This window comes from Bidens hawaiensis, unplaced genomic scaffold (assembly GCF_021521415.1).
Source record: "Bidens hawaiensis isolate Kalapana, Puna unplaced genomic scaffold, B.hawaiensis_p1.1 tig00000904_1, whole genome shotgun sequence".
NCBI lineage: Eukaryota > Viridiplantae > Streptophyta > Magnoliopsida > Asterales > Asteraceae > Bidens > Bidens hawaiensis.
The window spans coordinates 4,450,299-4,468,888 of NW_027491052.1; the positions used below are offsets into that span (position 1 = coordinate 4,450,299).

Genomic DNA, 18,590 nt, shown 5'->3' on the forward strand with positions numbered 1-18,590 from the left:
AATATTTGCAGCTTATGTTTTAATATTTGCATTTTTCATAATAGGATTAGGATCAAGTAGGAACTTTTTGGGAATTGAGAACTATGAAAACCATTTTGGACCACAAAAAAACCCAAAAATAAAAAAAATCATAAAACAAAAGAAAACACAAAAATCAAAAAAGTAAAAAAACCAAAGTTCTTATTTATCATCCCAGTTTCTAAAAAAAACCATAAAAAAAAATTCTCGGTTTAGCTAAATTATACATATACATATATGTATAATATGTACATATATGTACGCACATGTTTTTTTCCTATACACATATATATAATTTAAGGTAAATGATAATGTACATAGGTGTACAATACATAACTAGAGATTAAATGAAAGTATACATATGTGTATAGGTATAATACGAATTAAAAAGAAAAAAAATCGGTTTTTTTTATCATACATATATGTATAATATGTACACACATGTTTTTTCCTATACACATATGTATAATTTAAGGTAAATGAAAATATACATATGTGTACATTATGTAACTAGAGATTAAATGAAAGTATACATATGTGTATAGGTATAATACGAATTAAAAAAATCGTTTTTTTAATGAAACCGGAATGAAATATAAGAATTTTGGTTTTTTTACTATTTTAAAATTTTTGGTTTTTTTTGTTTTATAATTTTTCTAACATTTTTTAGATGATTTTTTAGTGGTTCCAAATAGTTCTCAAAGTTCTCAATTTGCCAATGGTTCTCTTAGGATCCTTACCCTTTCATAACATATATATATATATATATATATATATATATATATGGGAGAGATATTTTGAGAACCATGTTGAGTTTTAAGAACTTAAGAACTTCAATCTAGACTACACATTTAATTAAATGGATTGGAATATATGGTTGAGATTAAATCTAGCAAAAAAGTCAAAGTATGAGAGAGAATAAATATGTAAGTGGTTACACTAACTTTTACGTCCGTTACACATATGTAAATATTCGACTTGGTGCGTAAAAAATTATGTAATTTTTTTACGTGTATGTAACTTACATATATTACGCATGTGTAAAAAAAATTCGAAAAAAAAATCGTTACACTGAGTTCTTTCGAGTTCTTAAAACTCAAAAGGGTTCTTAATTGAAATCTCCCATATATATATATATAATATGGGTTAGGTTAAAATAAAAACCCACTTGAGTTGTGAAAACTCTAGAAACTCATTCTCAACCACATGTTTTTAATTAAAATTTGAAACTTGTGGTACACAATTCAAGTTAATAAAAAAATGTAAAAGTGTAAATATAACTTTTTCTCTCTCTTGAAAACATATAAAAAATTAGTTAAAAAATGTAATAGCAAAACATTTTCTTTTAAGTTTTCGATGTTTTGTATTAAATGTTACAACATATATTACGTGTGTAAAAAACAAAAAAAAAAACAATGTTACATAGGGTTTTCACGAGTTTTCACATCTCAAATGGGTTTTCATTCCATACTTTGTCTAGAAAATATTATGTTGTTGTAATTTTTGAATATGCCAAAAAGATTTTAAAGTCTTTATTCATATTTTATTAAACCTTGTTTTATTTTAAATCATCTGTTTTGTTGTCAAAGTCGTTCGTGCAAAGTTCGCTGAAACCTATAACTTAAACAAATCATTTACAAGTTGAGGGACTGAAATTGTTATTTTATGAAAAGTCAACATAAAATAAAATTTCAGAGTTATTCTACTAACACTTCAAACCAAGGGCATGTTTTGAAAAAGAAAATTCTTCTTTGACTCTCGAGAGGGTTTGTGAACGAATCTTATTCGTTCTAAGTTTTGTACATTTATACATAGACAGGTATATCAAGATCAAGTTTGCTTGGATGCATAAACTGAATTTGCAAATGCTGAAGCGCTTAAAAGAAAACAAGAACGTGAAAGTTGGTGGTTAAACCTAAAAATGAACTAATCGTGTCTGAATATCGATTGAAGGACAAAGGAAAGAAATTAGTCGACTCAATAAAGTCAACAAAAGAAAATTAGATGTCGAGCCTCCCGACTCTGTTGTTTATAAAAAGTTGCTGTTACCGATCATTCATAGAAAATAAGATAGAAATTCAAGTCTACAAGAATGAAAAATAAATAATTGTCCAAAATCCAATCTCGTTCAAGCTCTTGGATCAAGACAGGTGCTAAATTTCATGAAATAAAAACGAAGCAAAGAACTTGATTAAGGAGCCTCGACATACTCAATCCTAAAGGGAGATTGTAGAGCTAATATTCTATATTATTGTTAGGATTGTTTATGTAACACCCCGGCCCCTCGCACCACCAATATTGTCCGCTCTGCCCACAAAGAGCTCACGGATTTGTTTTCGGTTGCCCAAAACGCGTTGGTGATGTTAAGAGGCAGGACATTACTTATGAACCAAGGATCTCTCTTGTCCACGGCCGATGTGGGATAGCCTAAGAGTGGGACGATGTTGTGTTTGCCAAGGGTGTTACAAACAACCCCCCTTTGGACTCATCGTCCTCGATGAGGCATGCCCCATCATCCCGAACGGCACAAGAGTGGCTCTGATACCAATCTGTAACACCCCGACCGATGGCGGATTGGTATCAGAGCTCTGTGACTTTAGGATAGGTGGTTAGACGTAACGACCTAGAATACCTAAGAGTCCCTTCTCGCGCATGAGAAATATCTCATGTTTTAGCGCTAATTGTTAATTACTCGATATTTATAAAATATGCTTGCGCATACGCAGCACATGATTTCATGTTTATTTCGCGATCTTTCGATTTTTATTGTTAAATTTCAATTTGTTTCTTTACTTGCATATTCGTTTGTTGTTGGGACTTAACATTGAAAATCCGAAAAGTCATGGTGATACATGAATAGTTGATTTTCAATCCCCATTAACTTTATGTTTTAAATTGAAGATTTGAAAAGTCATAGTGATACATGAATTGTCAATCTCCAATATTCATTTACTCGATATTTTAAATTGAAGATTTGAAAAGTCATGGTGATACATGAATTGTCAATCTCCAATATTCATTTACTCGATATTTTAAATTGAAGATTTGAAAGGTCATGGTGATAGATGAATTGTCAACCTTCAATGCTCATTTACTCGTATATTTTAAATTGAAGATTTGAAAAGTCATGGTGATACATGAATTGTCAATTTTCAATTCGAATTCATTACCTGTATTAAGTTTCCAAATGTAACACCCCGACCGATGGCGGATTATACATCGGGGCGCCACGTATTGTTTCATTACTCGTGACACTATTTGGGTGTCAATATTTAATAAATGCATTTTCATTGCGCACGCGCAGAACACAAATCGTAAAGTAACATAAATCATATCATAACTTAAAATATTCAAATAACATAATTCGTCTTGTTACATTTTAATCTAGGTCCAAAGAAAAAGAAAACATCCTACGTGTCCTTGAGATTCCCAAAAGCAGCTACAGCAAACCTGAACATGTGTTAAAATAAAACGTCAACACTTGCGTGTCGGTGAGAAATCAAGTTTAATAGATATAAATAGATAATTACAAACACTGCGCGCAACATGTGCTTAACTGGGGTTTAACATAGGGTGTAATCAGATTGTGATCAAGCCTAAATAGATCATAGCTCATAGTTCAATCCGTGCTCCCAATCGAGCACAAAAACAAATAATCATACGTGCATGTGTAAACAAAACAAGAAAACCGTAAACGATAGGTCTCCCGTGTTCATCTAATGGATCCATGAAAACTTCGGAATAGGCCGAACAAAGCGGTTAATGATTCACACATACAAATAAACAGCCAAGTAAACGTCCATAACACATGGGGTTTTGCGCACATAAATTTCATAAACAAGTTTAAGACTCAAGTTGTACGAACACATGAACATCCCAAAACGTTAAAAATAAAAGGGGATTAAGTACGAGATTACTCACCTGAAAACGGTGCGTTGAAAGATAATGCAAGAATCAAATTTTTAAACAAGCACAAGTTAACCTATAAATAAGAGGTTATTGGTTTAACGATTGGTTTTTATGTCTTGAATATTTGCAGTAAGTATCGATTTTTGTTAGTTAAACAAATTAAAACAAAATATATATATTTATGTTTACCGAGATTCTGGGCAGAACAGAAGAGAAGACGGAGGCAAAGAGAGGAGTGGCGCTGCAGAGGAACTACGGCAGAGAGCAAAGGGAGAGAGATTTGGGGAGTGTTTAAGTGTAGTGTGTGTGGTGTTAATAAACAAGAAATTAGCTTAATTTATAGGAAAACCCAAGGGAACACAATCCCTTGAAAGGGGAAAAGATCTTAACAAATCAAGCAAAAGATATTAAAAAGCACAAGAAACCAAAAGCAAAAGATATCAAAAGATATGCCGGCAGCTGCAGGGGATGGGGAAAAGCTGACAGGTTACAGATCAAAGCATGGGAGGTGTCAGATAAAACACTGTTCAAGACATGCAAAAGAAGATTTCAAAAGATTATGTCAGTCACTTTTTCTGTCAACCAATAGGATTTGGTGCGCATGCTGCGCCGAAAGTGGCTTTTCGGACAGATGTCGGAACTGACCTACAGTGCTCTTACAAAAGATAAGATATTTCAAAAACATACAGGCTGACTTAAACAGAAGAAAAGACTTAAGGTCTAGCGCGAGAAGACTCGAGCGCGCGCGAGGACGGAGGCAGACAGAGAACAATTCTTAGCGCGCCGCGGGAAGAACTACAATCCTTAGCGCGTCGCGGGAAGAACTACAATTCTTAGCGCGCCGCGGGAAGAACTATAATCCTTAGTGCGCCGCGGGAAGAACTACCATTCTTAGCGCGCTGTGGGAACAGTTCGCCTCGCGTATCGCAGGAACAGTTGGTCTTCGCGCAGGCTTCCTTGTAAGGAGTCTGGCGCGTGGAGCTGCGAAGACATCCTTAGGCGGGAAGAACCAAAGGACAAGCAAAGAGTTAAGAGAAAAAGGGTTTCAAGGCTTAAGGGTTAAGCAGAGGGGCGGGACGGCGACAAGAGAGAAAAAGGGAGGCGGGACGGCGACAAGAGAGAAAAGGGAGGCGGGACGGCGACAAGAGAGAAAAGGGCGGGACGGCGGAAAGGAATTATTATTATTAGTAAGTAATATAAAAGTATATATATATATGATTTATTTAATGTTAATTTACAAAGATTAATAATCAAATTTTAAATTATAAAAAGAATCGGATTCGAAAACGGGTACCTGGGTCGGGTCGGTCCCAGGAAATGGCCGCCGCAATAGCCCAAGCCTTAAACCAAAATAATACCAACCCCTCCGGATACAATATTAAATCTTTTAATGCGGGTAACCCTCCGAAATTCACAGGGCTTGAAGGAGCCACCGTAATGCTCCAATGGCACGAGAAAATTGAGAACACCTTCCTCCATACCCAATGCCCTCCAGACCGACGAACCTTATACGCCTCAAGTGTCCTAGAATCAAGGGCGCTTACTTGGTGGAACGGAGTAGCTCACGCGCGTGGCGCAGAGGCTGCTTCTAGCATGCTCTGGGAGGAATTCAAGGAACTTTTGACTAGAGAATTCTGCCCTCCCAACGAAATAAAGCGCCTTGAGGAGGAATTTTGGAACTTGAAGCAGTACAGTGGCGAAGCGCGCGAGTACGCTATGCGCTTCCACGAACTAAGTTTGCTTGTCCCACACCTAGTTACCCCTTCCCGCCGAGCCATCGAGAAGTTTCTTGGGGGTCTCCCCATGGAAATTCAAGATTCTGTATGGGCCAGGAACCCAGCAACCCTCTCTGACGCCATCGAGTTGGCCGCTGTGCTCAGCGACAACCATGTCAGGGCAGGAACCCTGTTCATGCGGGGAGCCGAGAAGACCAAACTCACCAAGACTGTCCCAGAACCAATAGAAACCAAGACTAGAACCCATAACCTTTTGGTTAGATGTCATACCCTTTTACCATTAGATCAAGTTAGTGGTTTCAAGGCTTAAGGGTTAAGCAGAGGGGCGGGACGGCGACAAGAGAGAAAAAGGGAGGCGGGACGGCGACAAGAGAGAAAAGGGAGGCGGGACGGCGACAAGAGAGAAAAGGGCGGGACGGCGGAAAGGAATTATTATTATTAGTAAGTAATATAAAATTGACGCCACAAATTCCATCCCCAAAAACCATATTTTGACTGCGCTTCAACTATATCAACTGTACTTGAACTGTTAGATAATCATAGTAGATGATAACATCACTGTTCCCATCCCTATTGCAAAACCGTACATGAGATTTTCATCTCATACGACTCCTCAAAGTCACAAATAAATCCAAGGACCCATCCATTATTCTTTTTCTTGATATGTTTGTAGGATAGATAGATATAAAATGAAATCCATTGTAGGGTCCCCATTAGACACTGGAATTCTGTCTGCTATATATATATTGCTTCTGAATTCATCTTATCTTTTAATAATTTACTTTTATATTACTTACTAATAATAATAATTCCTTTCCGCCGTCCCGCCCTTTTCTCTCTTGTCGCCGTCCCGCTTCCCTTTTCTCTCTTGTCGCCGTCCCGCCTCCCTTTTTCTCTCTTGTCGCCGTCCCGCCCCTCTGCTTAACCCTTAAGCCTTGAAACCACTAACTTGATCTAATGGTAAAAGGGTATGACATCTAACCAAAAGGTTATGGGTTCTAGTCTTGGTTTCTATTGGTTCTGGGACAGTCTTGGTAAGTTTGGTCTTCTCGGCTCCCCGCAGGAACAGGGTTCCTGCCCTGACATGGTTGTCGCTGAGCACAGCGGCCAACTCGATGGCGTCAGAGAGGGTTGCTGGGTCGGGTCGGATTGGGCAGTTGTCACAGTCTCCCCTACTTTAAGAAATTTCGTCCCGAAATTTATCTCGAAGTAGGATGCGCAGAGAAAAGGTGCGGGTACTTGATCTTCATTTGATCTTCCCTTTCCCAAGTGAACTCGGCTCCGCGCTTGGACTGCCAACGAACTTTGACAATAGGGATGCGACTGCGCTTGGTTTGCTTTACTTCGCGATCCATAATCTCAACAGGCTTCTCAACGAAATGCATAGACTCATCAACTTGAACTTCATCAAGTGGTATGTGGAGGTTCTCGTCAGCTAAACATTTCTTGAGATTGGATACATGGAAAGTTGGATGCACATTGCTGAGCGCGGGCGGCAGGTCCAGTTTTTAGGCAACTTTTCCCACCCTCGCAAGAATCTTGAATGGACCAACATAACGAGGTGCAAGCTTACCTTTCTTCCCAAAGCGGACAACACCCTTCCAGGGCGACACTTTGAGGAGAACAAGATCACCAACTAGAAATTCGAGAGGCTTCCGCCTGCGATCTGCGTAACTCTTCTGTCGGCTTCTGGCAGTCATCAGATGATCACGGATCTTGGCGATTTTATCGGTTGTCTCTTGAACTAGTTCGGGTCCTGTGATTTGAACTTCACCCACTTCGTTCCAACAAATCGGCGAGCGGCACTTTCGACCGTAAAGTGCTTCAAATGGGGCCATACCGATGCTGGAATGATAGCTGTTATTATAAGAGAACTCGATCAGGGGTAGGTGTGAATCCCAATTGCCTCCAAAATCAAGAACACAAGATCGAAGCATATCCTCAAGGGTTTGGATGGTTCGCTCAGACTGTCCGTCAGTCTGAGGATGATATGCAGTACTCATGTCCAAACGAGTTCCTAACGCAGTTTGGAGGGATTTCCAAAAGCGAGATATAAAACGGCCATCGCGATCGGATATGATGCTCAAGGGAGTACCATGACGGCAAACAATTTCTTTAACATAAAGATGCGCAAGTTGTTCAACACGGTAGGTTTCACGAATGGGCAGAAAGTGGGCAGACTTGGTCAGGTACCCGTTTTCGAATCCGATTTTTTTTATAATTTAAAATTTGATTATTAATCTTTGTAAATTAACATTAAATAAATCATATATATATATACTTTTATATTACTTACTAATAATAATAATTCCTTTCTGCCGTCCCGCCCTTTTATCTCTTGTCGCCGTCCCGCCTCCCTTTTCTCTCTTGTCGCCGTCCCGCCTCCCTTTTCTCTCTTGTCGCCGTCCCGCCTCCCTTTTTCTCTCTTGTCGCCGTCCCGCCCCTCTGCTTAACCCTTAAGCCTTGAAACCCTTTTTCTCTTAACTCTTTGCTTGTCCTTTGGTTCTTCCCGCCTAAGAATGTCTGCGCAGCTCCACGCGCCAGACTCATTACAAGGAAGCCTGCGCGAAGACCAACTGTTCCTGCGATACGCGAGGCGAACTGTTCCCACAGCGCGCTAAGAATGGTAGTTCTTCCCGCGGCGCGCTAAGGATTATAGTTCTTCCCGCGGCGCGCTAAGAATTGTAGTTTTTCCCGCGACGCGCTAAGGATTGTAGTTCTTCCCGCGACGCGCTAAGGATTATAGTTCTTCCCGCGGCGCGCTAAGAATTGTTCTCTGTCTGCCTCCGCCCTCGCGCGCGCTCGAGTCTTCTCGCGCTAGACCTTAAGTCTTTTCTTCTGTTTAAGTCAGCCTGTATGTTTTTGAAATATCTTATCTTTTGTAAGAGCACTGTAGGTCAGTTCCGACATCTGTCCGAAAAGCCACTTTCGGCGCAGCATGCGCACCAAATCCTATTGGTTGACAGAAAAAGTGACTGACATAATCTTTTGAAATCTTCTTTTGCATGTCTTGAACAGTGTTTTATCTGACACCTCCCATGCTTTGATCTGTAACCTGTCAGCTTTTCCCCATCCCCTGCAGCTGCCGGCATATCTTTTGATATCTTTTGCTTTTGGTTTCTTGTGCTTTTTAATATCTTTTGCTTGATTTGTTAAGATCTTTTCCCCTTTCAAGGGATTGTGTTCCCTTGGGTTTTCCTATAAATTAAGCTAATTTCTTGTTTATTAACACCACACACACTACACTTAAACACTCCCCAAATCTCTCTCCCTTTACTCTCTGCCGTAGTTCCTCAGCAGCGCCACTCCTCTCTTTGCCTCCGTCTTCTCTTCTGTTATGCCCAGAATCTCGGTAAACATAAATATATATATTTTGTTTTAATTTGTTTAACTAACAAAAATCGATACTTACTGCATATATTCAAGACATAAAAACCAATCGTTAAACCAATAACCTCTTATTTATAGGTTAACTTGTGCTTGTTTAAAAATTTGATTCTTGCATTATCTTTCAACGCACCGTTTTCAGGTGAGTAATCTCGTACTTAATCCCCTTTTATTTTTAACGTTTTGGGATGTTCATGTGTTCGTACAACTTGAGTCTTAAACTTGTTTATGAAATTTATGTGCGCAAAACCCCATGTGTTATGGACGTTTACTTGGCTGTTTATTTGTATGTGTGAATCATTAACCGCTTTGTTCGGCCTATTCCGAAGTTTTCATGGATCCATTAGATGAACACGGGAGACCTATCGTTTACGGTTTTCTTGTTTTGTTTACACATGCACGTATGATTATTTGTTTTTGTGCTCGATTGGGAGCACGGATTGAACTATGAGCTATGATCTATTTAGGCTTGATCACAATCTGATTACACCCTATGTTAAACCCCAGTTAAGCACATGTTGCGCGCAGTGTTTGTTATTATCTATTTATATCTATTAAACTTGATTTCTCACCGACACGCAAGTGTTGACGTTTTATTTTAACACATGTTCAGGTTTGCTGTAGCTGCTTTTGGGAATCTCAAGGACACGTAGGATGTTTTCTTTTTCTTTGGACCTAGATTAAAATGTAACAAGACGAATTATGTTATTTGAATATTTTAAGTTATGATATGATTTATGTTACTTTACGATTTGTGTTCTGCGCGTGCGCAATGAAAATGCATTTATTAAATATTGACACCCAAATAGTGTCACGAGTAATGAAACAATACGTGGCGCCCCGATGTATAATCCGCCATCGGTCGGGGTGTTACAGATTGGTATCAGAGCTCCGTGACTTTAGGATAGGTGGTTAGACGTAAATGTTACCTAGTTACCCCTTCCCGCCGAGCCATCGAGAAGTTTCTTGGGGGTCTCCCCATGGAAATTCAAGATTCTGTATGGGCCAGGAACCCAGCAACCCTCTCTGACGCCATCGAGTTGGCCGCTGTGCTCAGCGACCAACTCGATGGCGTCAGAGAGGGTTGCTGGGTCGGGTCGGATTGGGCAGTTGTCACAGTTTATGTCTTTCAGTTTGCTTATAGTCGGTTTATTATATACTCAATACGTTTATTTTGTACGATAAAAGCCCACTTGGGCCTATAAAATGAAAACATTGGAAAAATGGGAACCCTATAAAGGGTCACTTTCACCTATTTATCCATATATAATTTCTTATAAAGCTTCATCTTTTTCTCTCTTTGTGTGTTTGCAAACTAAGATCCAAGTGTTGTTAGTGATTTCCGTTAACTAACAACATGGATTGATCCGAGCAAGTTGTGAGATCCATTATCTAGGACCTACAATTACCTATCTATTAATTGTTTAATCCCATTACGGCTACTCAAGCTTGTCCAAACGTTGTTTATTTTTCTTTTATTATAAGTTCTTAATGTGTTAAATGTGGTTACAGTAATTTTCATTGAATTGTTAATAAAGTTTTATTTAATTAAGAACCTTGATGTAAGTCAAGGCAGAAGGTAGAGAGTCGGGGATATATATTATTGTTCCTCTATGATTGTCTTGTCACCTAAATGTATCACAAGTTCTAATTCTTCACCTTACATTTTTTAATATTCGAAAAATAATAAACTCTCCCACATAATATAATGAACCAAGTGAATTTTCTCGACAATGATGCTATCATCTTGTTTGTCTAGTTAATATGATCTTGAAAAATCACATGATTTAATGATGTGTCGGTTTTTCCTTGGTTTAAACATTTAAAAGCGCGGTATCAAAAAGTCTTATTGGTCACCTACATTACCTTATAGGAAGAAACCAAAACCAACTAACAGAACTTATGGCTAAAACATTTAAACCGGTCATGACTCAACAAGAGAAAGTTAGTTCGGAAGCCAACCAACTTCTCGTGATCAGTTACATATCCTCCAATAATGGACTTATGTGTGGTGGGCTTATGTGTGGATTTTAAAACCGTTCCACCTACATTCTTTAACTATTAAGTATGGAATCACAGGATGATAGGTATTTTGTTGTAAAACTTTGAATCACATTAGATTATAAGATCTAGAAAATCACTTGAGTTGACAATGTTTCGGTCTTCTATTGGTTTAAACATTTCAAAATCGTTATGATGTGATAAGTATTTGTAATCTTGTGAACATGGGTTCTTGTCATCACTTCATGTGATTATTTTATATATCTAGATCTTAAAATCTATTTTACTTTAAATTTTGCTAAAAGTTCCGATCAAGTAGTCAATATGATCTTGAAAAATCACAAGATTTGATGATGTGTCAGTTTTTTGTTGGTTTAAAGATTTTAAAGGCACAGTATCAAAAAGTCTTATTGGTCACATACATTATCTTATAGGAAAAAACCAAAACCAAAACCAAAACCAACTAAATAACTTATGGCTAAAACATTTAAACCGGTCATGACTCATTTGATGGTGGTGGCCCAAGTGGGGGATAGGTGGTAAATTAGAAAAAAAAAGATAATTAAAAAATTAAGTAAATGTAAAAGGTGACGATGATGTAACAATGTTTTTTGATGTTTTTATTGAGTGTGATTTTACTATGCATGTTTTTTTTTGTGTTTTTATGCCTTCTTATTATGAGTGTTTTTAAATCAAGTAGATAAAGATCTAGATAATCACATTATTCTATTGGTTTAAATATTTCAAAGTTGATTCATTTATTATTTGAAGTAAAAGTAAGAAATCATGAGACGTGATAAGTCATTATTTTGTAAAAATTCGAATCACTTAGTTGATAAGATCTAAAAATAAGATGATTCGATGAGTTGTTGGTCTTCTATCGATCTAATTTTAAAACCGTTCCACCTACCTTCTTTTAACTATATGAAGTATGGAATCACAAGATAATAGGTATTTTGTTTGCAAAATTTTGAATCACATAGATGATAAGATCTAGAAAATCACTTATAATATTTCAGTTTTCTATTGGTTTAAACATTTCAAAGTCGTTACAATGTGATAAGTATTTGTAATCTTGTGAATATGAATTCTCGTCATCACTTCAGGTGATTTACTTTATATATCTAGATCTTATAATCTACGTTACTTTAAATTTTGCTCAAAGTTCCGATCAAGTAGTTAATATGATCTTGAAAAATCACATGATCTGATGATATGTCGGTTTTTCATTGATTTAAACGTTTTAAAAGCTAGGTACCAAAAAGTCTTATTGGTCACCTACATTATCTTATAGGAAGAAACCAAAACCAACTAACATAACTTATGCCTTATGGCTAAAACATTTAAACCGGTCATGACTCAACAAGAGAGAGTTAGTTCGGAAGCCAACCAACTTCTCGTGATCAGTTACATACCCTCCAATAAACTAACAGCCACGTGTCACCAACAATAATTGACCAGACTCCAACTAGAGAAAGTTAAAAAAAAAACTGAATCCATTCACCAAAAATACAAAATAAAACTAAAAAAGTGATCGAAAACCTACAGATTTAATGTTTAAAAATTACACATTATACCATTATTCTTCAAGTCATTGGAGATTTGAAACAGATTCACCAGTAAAAAACCTACCGTGAAAAGTTAAATTTGGCAACAAATTCACCGGAACGATGATGCTGCCAAATTATTACTCTTACGGATGAAATCAGTTACACGATATGTTAAATCTGCCATAATAATTTTGTGAATTAATGTTCTTGGAACGATTTATGATTTATGAATTAGAATATAAGCAGGATTACTGCAGTCACACATCTAACTTTAACGAAGAACTAGAAGCTACCTGATTAACGAGAATTAACGACGAAACGTTATGCACAGTCAATAACCTGAAGGTACTATTTGCTCATCATCTTCTTGAACTCTTCGAAGTTAACGCAGCCGTCACCGTCAACATCAACCGACTTAATCATCTTCTTACAATTCTTCAACGAACACTTCTCACCTAAGCTCTTCAATACCGAATGCAACTCATTAGCCGAGATCTTACCGTTCTTATCCTGATCGTACAAATCAAACGCCTCACGCAGCTCCTTATTCACCGCAGCGACCGTCGGCAGCGTTACATCCTCGCTTCTGAAACTCAATAAACTCCTGCAAGTCAATGAATCCGTCTCTATCGGTGTCAATCTCGTTCATCACAACCTTCAGCTCGTCCTCCGGCGTGGCCGAGCCGAGTGCGCCGAGGATGGAGCCGAGCTCGGAGATGGAGATCTTACCGTCGCCGTTGACGTCGAATTTGTGGAACACTTTCTCGAAGTCGTTCGTGTTGCCTGTAGAATTAGTGGTTTTGGCCATTGTTAGGGTTAAAATATCTTCTGGTGGTTAGGTTATATTTTAGAAGGAAGTTGGGCTTCGGCGGATGTTATATATGGAATGGAAACGGAAAACGCGTTTTGGAATTGGAATCACGCGGTGGAGTGACAGTTAATTACACCTATTTATTATTATATACGCGTCTTCTACAATAATAACTGCTTTTTGGATTATAATATTGTTTGTATTATGAATCACCGACGCTTTTTTTGGATGACCACTTTTTCAAATATGAATCCACCGACGCTTTTTGATGACCATTTCTTTCAAAGCAATAATACATGTTTGTCTCCTTAAATAGTACCTTTGAACAGTAGTTTTTGTATTATAAATAGAATGATTTGAACGAAGGTTTATATCCAGTAAAATTCTCATATTCTTATATTTCCTTGTTTCTTGAAGTTCATATATTATAAGCTTGTTAAAGTTTGGGCTAATATTATAACACGTTATCAGCACGAGCCGCTTATATCCTAATCAAGAAAGGTAATAGACACAAAGGTATCTACATAAACATCATAAACACTTCTTTAATTATGTACATTAGATATATATCTATGCATATACATATACTAACTAATATACTGAGTAATAGCAATAATGTGTATAAACATTGTTATTAAAATTTGATAACTATTTTAGAAGTTAGATTTATTTACACTGACAATTCTATTCTTATTATTGTACATACTAATTATATATATATATTTTATAAAATAAACTGTATTTAATATCTTATTTATTATCTTACTTTAAAATAATTAATATTATATATTATATATACACACACACACACAAACGGTAATATTACCGTTATAAACGGTAATATAACCGTTATAAATGGGTTATAAACCTCCACTATAAATAACCAATCATTAACCCCATTTCATTTACAACAAACATTCTTCTTATTAAATTTATACAAGATAAAATTCTCAAAATGATTCACCCGGTTTTGATGTTGGTCACTATAATGCTTATACTACTTCTCATTCTAATTTTTAATCTCCCATCTGAAGAGTTCGGCATGTTCTTTTTCTTTTATATGTTTATAGCTCTACCAATGTATTGTATCTCATTGTTGATTGATATATATGGATTCTAATATTTATCTTATTATTTGCTCTATTATGTTTAGCAACAAAATGTCAAATATAGCAAAACTCGAATTCCCAGCACTCAACATTTCTGGAGAAAATTATATGTCTTGGACAGCAAATGTCAAAAGACATTTAAAATCTATGGATGTGTTAGACGCAATCCAAGAATACAATGATTGCTCTGACCAGGATAAAGCAAGAGCTGATGTTTTCATCCATAAACATATTGATGAATTGCTACAGCATGAGTATTTTAATTATGATAATCCATATATGATATGGGAAGATTTGAAAAGCAGATTCAGTCATCTAAAGGAAGTTTTACTTCCTACTTCTAGAGATGAATGGAACAGTCTTAGGTTCCAAGATTTTAAGAGGGTAAATGATTACACCTCTGCTTTATACCGAATTTGTTCAAAGCTAGAATTTTGTGGGTATCCCGTAACAGAGGAAGAAAAGTTAGAGAAAACTTTCTCCACGTTTCATGCATCAAATATAAACTTGCAAACACATTATCGTTTGCAGAATTTTAAGAGATACTCTGATCTAAATGCATTACACCTTGTAGCTGTAACACCCCGACCAAAGGCGGATTATACATCAGGGCGCCACATATTGTTTCATTACTCGTGACACTATTGGGTGTCAATATTTAATAAATACATTCATTCGCGCACGCGCAGAGTAAACGCAGATAACATAAATCATCATAAATCAATATATTATAAATCATAATATTCGAACAGCAAAAACTTGTCTTGACACATTTTAATCTAGGTCCAAAATAAAGAAAACTTCCTACGTGTCCACAAGCTCCAAAACAGCTACTGCAAACCTGAACATGTGTTAAAATAAACGTCAAACACTTGCGTGTTGGTGAGAAATCAAGTTTAATAGATAATAATAGATAACAATAAATCTGCGCGCAACACGTGTATGTCTGGTGTTTAACAAGGGTGCAATCAGATTGTGATCAAGCCTAGATAGATCATAGCTCATAGTTCATAGTTCAATCCGTGCTCCCAATTGAGCACAAAAACGAGAAAACATCTGTGCAAGTGTAAACAAAGAAAACCGTAAACGATAGGTCTCCCGTGTTCATCTAATGGATCCATGAAAACTGCGGAATAGGCCGAACAAAGCGGTTAATGATACACACATACAAATAAACAGCCAAGTAAACGTCCTCAACACATGGGATACTGCGCGACTAAAGTTCATAAACAAGTTTAAGACTCTAAGTTTGTATGAACACATGAACATCCCAAAACATTAAAAGCAAAAAGGGATTAGGTACGAGATTACTCACATGATAAACGATGCGGTGTAAGATAAAGCAAGAACCAACTTTAAACAAGCACAAGTTAACCTATAATTAAAGATTATTGTTTTAACGATCTGTTTTAAGTCTTGATTATAAGTTAGCATAATTAATAAGTAAATTATTATATATAATATATATATATTACCGGAAAAGCAGGACAGAACAGGGAGGAAGACGGAGGCAGAGAGGGAGGCGGCAGAGAGAGCAAGGAGAACAGGAGAGATTAAGTGTTTGTGTGTGTAGTGTTAGGAAAAATAATACTATTATTTATAGAGAAACCCTAGGGAACACAATCCCTAGAAAAAGGGGAAAAGATCTCAAAAAGCAAAAGATTCCAAAAGCAAAAGATATCAAAAGATATGGCAGCAGGGAAAAAGAGAAAAAGGCTGACAGGGAACAGTAAAAAGGCATGGGCAGTTCAGAAAAAGGTACTGGTCAAGCATGGAAAAAGCAGATCTCAAAAGATAATGTCAGTCACTTTTTCTGCCAACCAATGGGGTTGGTGCGCATGCTGCGCCGAAAGTAACTTTTCAGACATAAAGCAGATTAGGTCAACAGCACAAAAGATAAGACAACACAAAAGCAAACGGCTAGATTAAACAGAAGAAAACTCAAAGGGTTCAGCGCGAGAAAGCTCGAGCGCACGCGCGAGAGCGAAGGCAGACACAGAAGGTCAAGAGAGCGCGAGCGCGAAGGCAGACAGAACCAACCTTAACGCGTCGCGGAAAGAACTACATTTCTAAGCGCGCCGCGGGAAGAATCACATTTCTTAGCGCGCCGCGGGAGGAACTAAAATTCCTAGCGCGCCGCGGGAAGAACTATAATTCTTCGCGCGTCGAGGGATGAACTACGATTCTTAGCGCGCTGCGAGAAGAGTTCGTCTCGCGTATCGCTGTAACAGATGGTCTTCACGCAGGATTCCTTGTAAGGGGTCTGGCGCGTGGAGCTGCGCAGACAACCTTAGGCGGGAAGGAACAAAGGACAAGCAAAGAGTTAGAAGAAAAAGAGGGAAACAAGGCGTAAGGGCGGGACGGCGACAAGAGGGAAAAGAAGGCGGAAAGAGAGAAGGAGAGGGACGGGACGGCGGAAAGAAAGAGAGAGAAAGAGGCGGGAAGGAAAATATATATTATTATTAAAAGTAAAATATAAGTATAAATATTAAATCATAAAAGAAAGAGATCGGATCGGAGAAACGGGTACCTGGGTCGGGTCGGATCGGGGCAGATGTCACAGTCTCCCCTACTTTAAGAAATTTCGTCCCGAAATTTATCTCGAAGTAGGTTGCGCAGAGAACAGGTGCGGGTACTTGATCTTCATTTGATCTTCCCTTTCCCATGTAAACTCGGCTCCGCGCTTGGACTCCCAGCGAACTTTCACGATAGGGATACGACTGCGCTTGGTTTGCTTTACCTCGCGATCCATAATCTCAACAGGCTTCTCAACGAAATGCATAGATTCGTCAACTTGAACTTCATCAAGTGGTATGTGAAGGTTCTCGTCGGCTAAACACTTCTTGAGATTGGATACATGGAACGTTGGATGCACATTACTGAGCGCGGGCGGCAGGTCAAGTCTGTAGGCAACTTTTCCTACACGCGCGAGAATCTTAAATGGTCCAACATATCGAGGAGCAAGCTTACCTTTCTTCCCAAAGCGGACAACACCTTTCCAAGGCGACACTTTGAGGAGAACAAGATCACCAACTTGAAATTCGAGAGGCTTCCGCCTACGATCTGCGTAACTCTTCTGTCAGCTTCTGGCAGTCAGCAGATGATCACGGATCTTGGCGATTTTATCAGTTGTCTCTTGAACAAGTTCGGGTCCTGTGATTTGAGCTTCTCCCACTTCGCTCCAACAAATCGGGGAGCGGCACTTACGACCGTAAAGTGCTTCAAATGGGGCCATACCAATACTGGAATGATAGCTGTTATTATAAGAGAACTCAATCAAAGGCAGGTGTGAATCCCAATTACCTCCAAAATCAAGAACACAAGATCGGAGCATATCCTCAAGAGTTTGAATAGTTCGCTCAGACTGACCGTCAGTCTGAGGATGATATGCCGTACTCATGTCCAAGCGAGTTCCTAGCGCAGATTGGAGAGATTTCCAAAAGCGAGATATAAAACGGCCATCGCGATCGGATATGATGCTCAAAGGAGTACCATGGCGGCAGACAATTTCCTTGACATAAAGCTGCGCGAGCTGCTCAACACGGTAGTTTTCACGAATGGGCAGAAAGTGAGCAGACTTAGTCAAACGATCCACTATTACCCAAATGCTATCATGTTTGCTTGTTGTCAAAGGTAACTTGGTAATAAAGTCCATCGCTACACATTCCCATTTCCACGTAGGAATTTCTGGTTGTTCGAGCAAACCAGATGGGCGTTGGTGTTCAGCTTTCACTTTAGAACAAGTCAGACATCTAGCTACGAACACAGCAATATCCTTTTTCATACCGGGCCACCAATAAGTAATGCGCAAATCCTTGTACATCTTATCAGCGCCAGGATGAATAGAATACCGAGATTTGTGCGCTTCACTCAGGATATCAGCGCGAAGATTCTCATCAAAGGGAATCCAGATGCGATTGAGATAGCAGAGAATTCCACTCAGATTAGGGACAAAATGCGCTTCCGCGCCACACGCTAACTCGGCGCGAAGGTTACCATTACTGATGGATGCGCGCTGCGCGTCACGAATACGCGATTCAAGGTTGCTTTGGATCGGCGCGAAGTGAAG

The 18,590-nt window shown here is 38.2% G+C and overlaps 1 pseudogene; it reads right to left on the bottom strand.

Moving 5' to 3' along the window:
* Nucleotides 1–12,949: 12,949 nt before the first annotated feature.
* LOC143545673 (putative calcium-binding protein CML23) lies at nt 12,950–13,409 on the bottom strand (annotated as a pseudogene).
* Between the last annotated feature and the right edge of the window lie 5,181 nt (nt 13,410–18,590).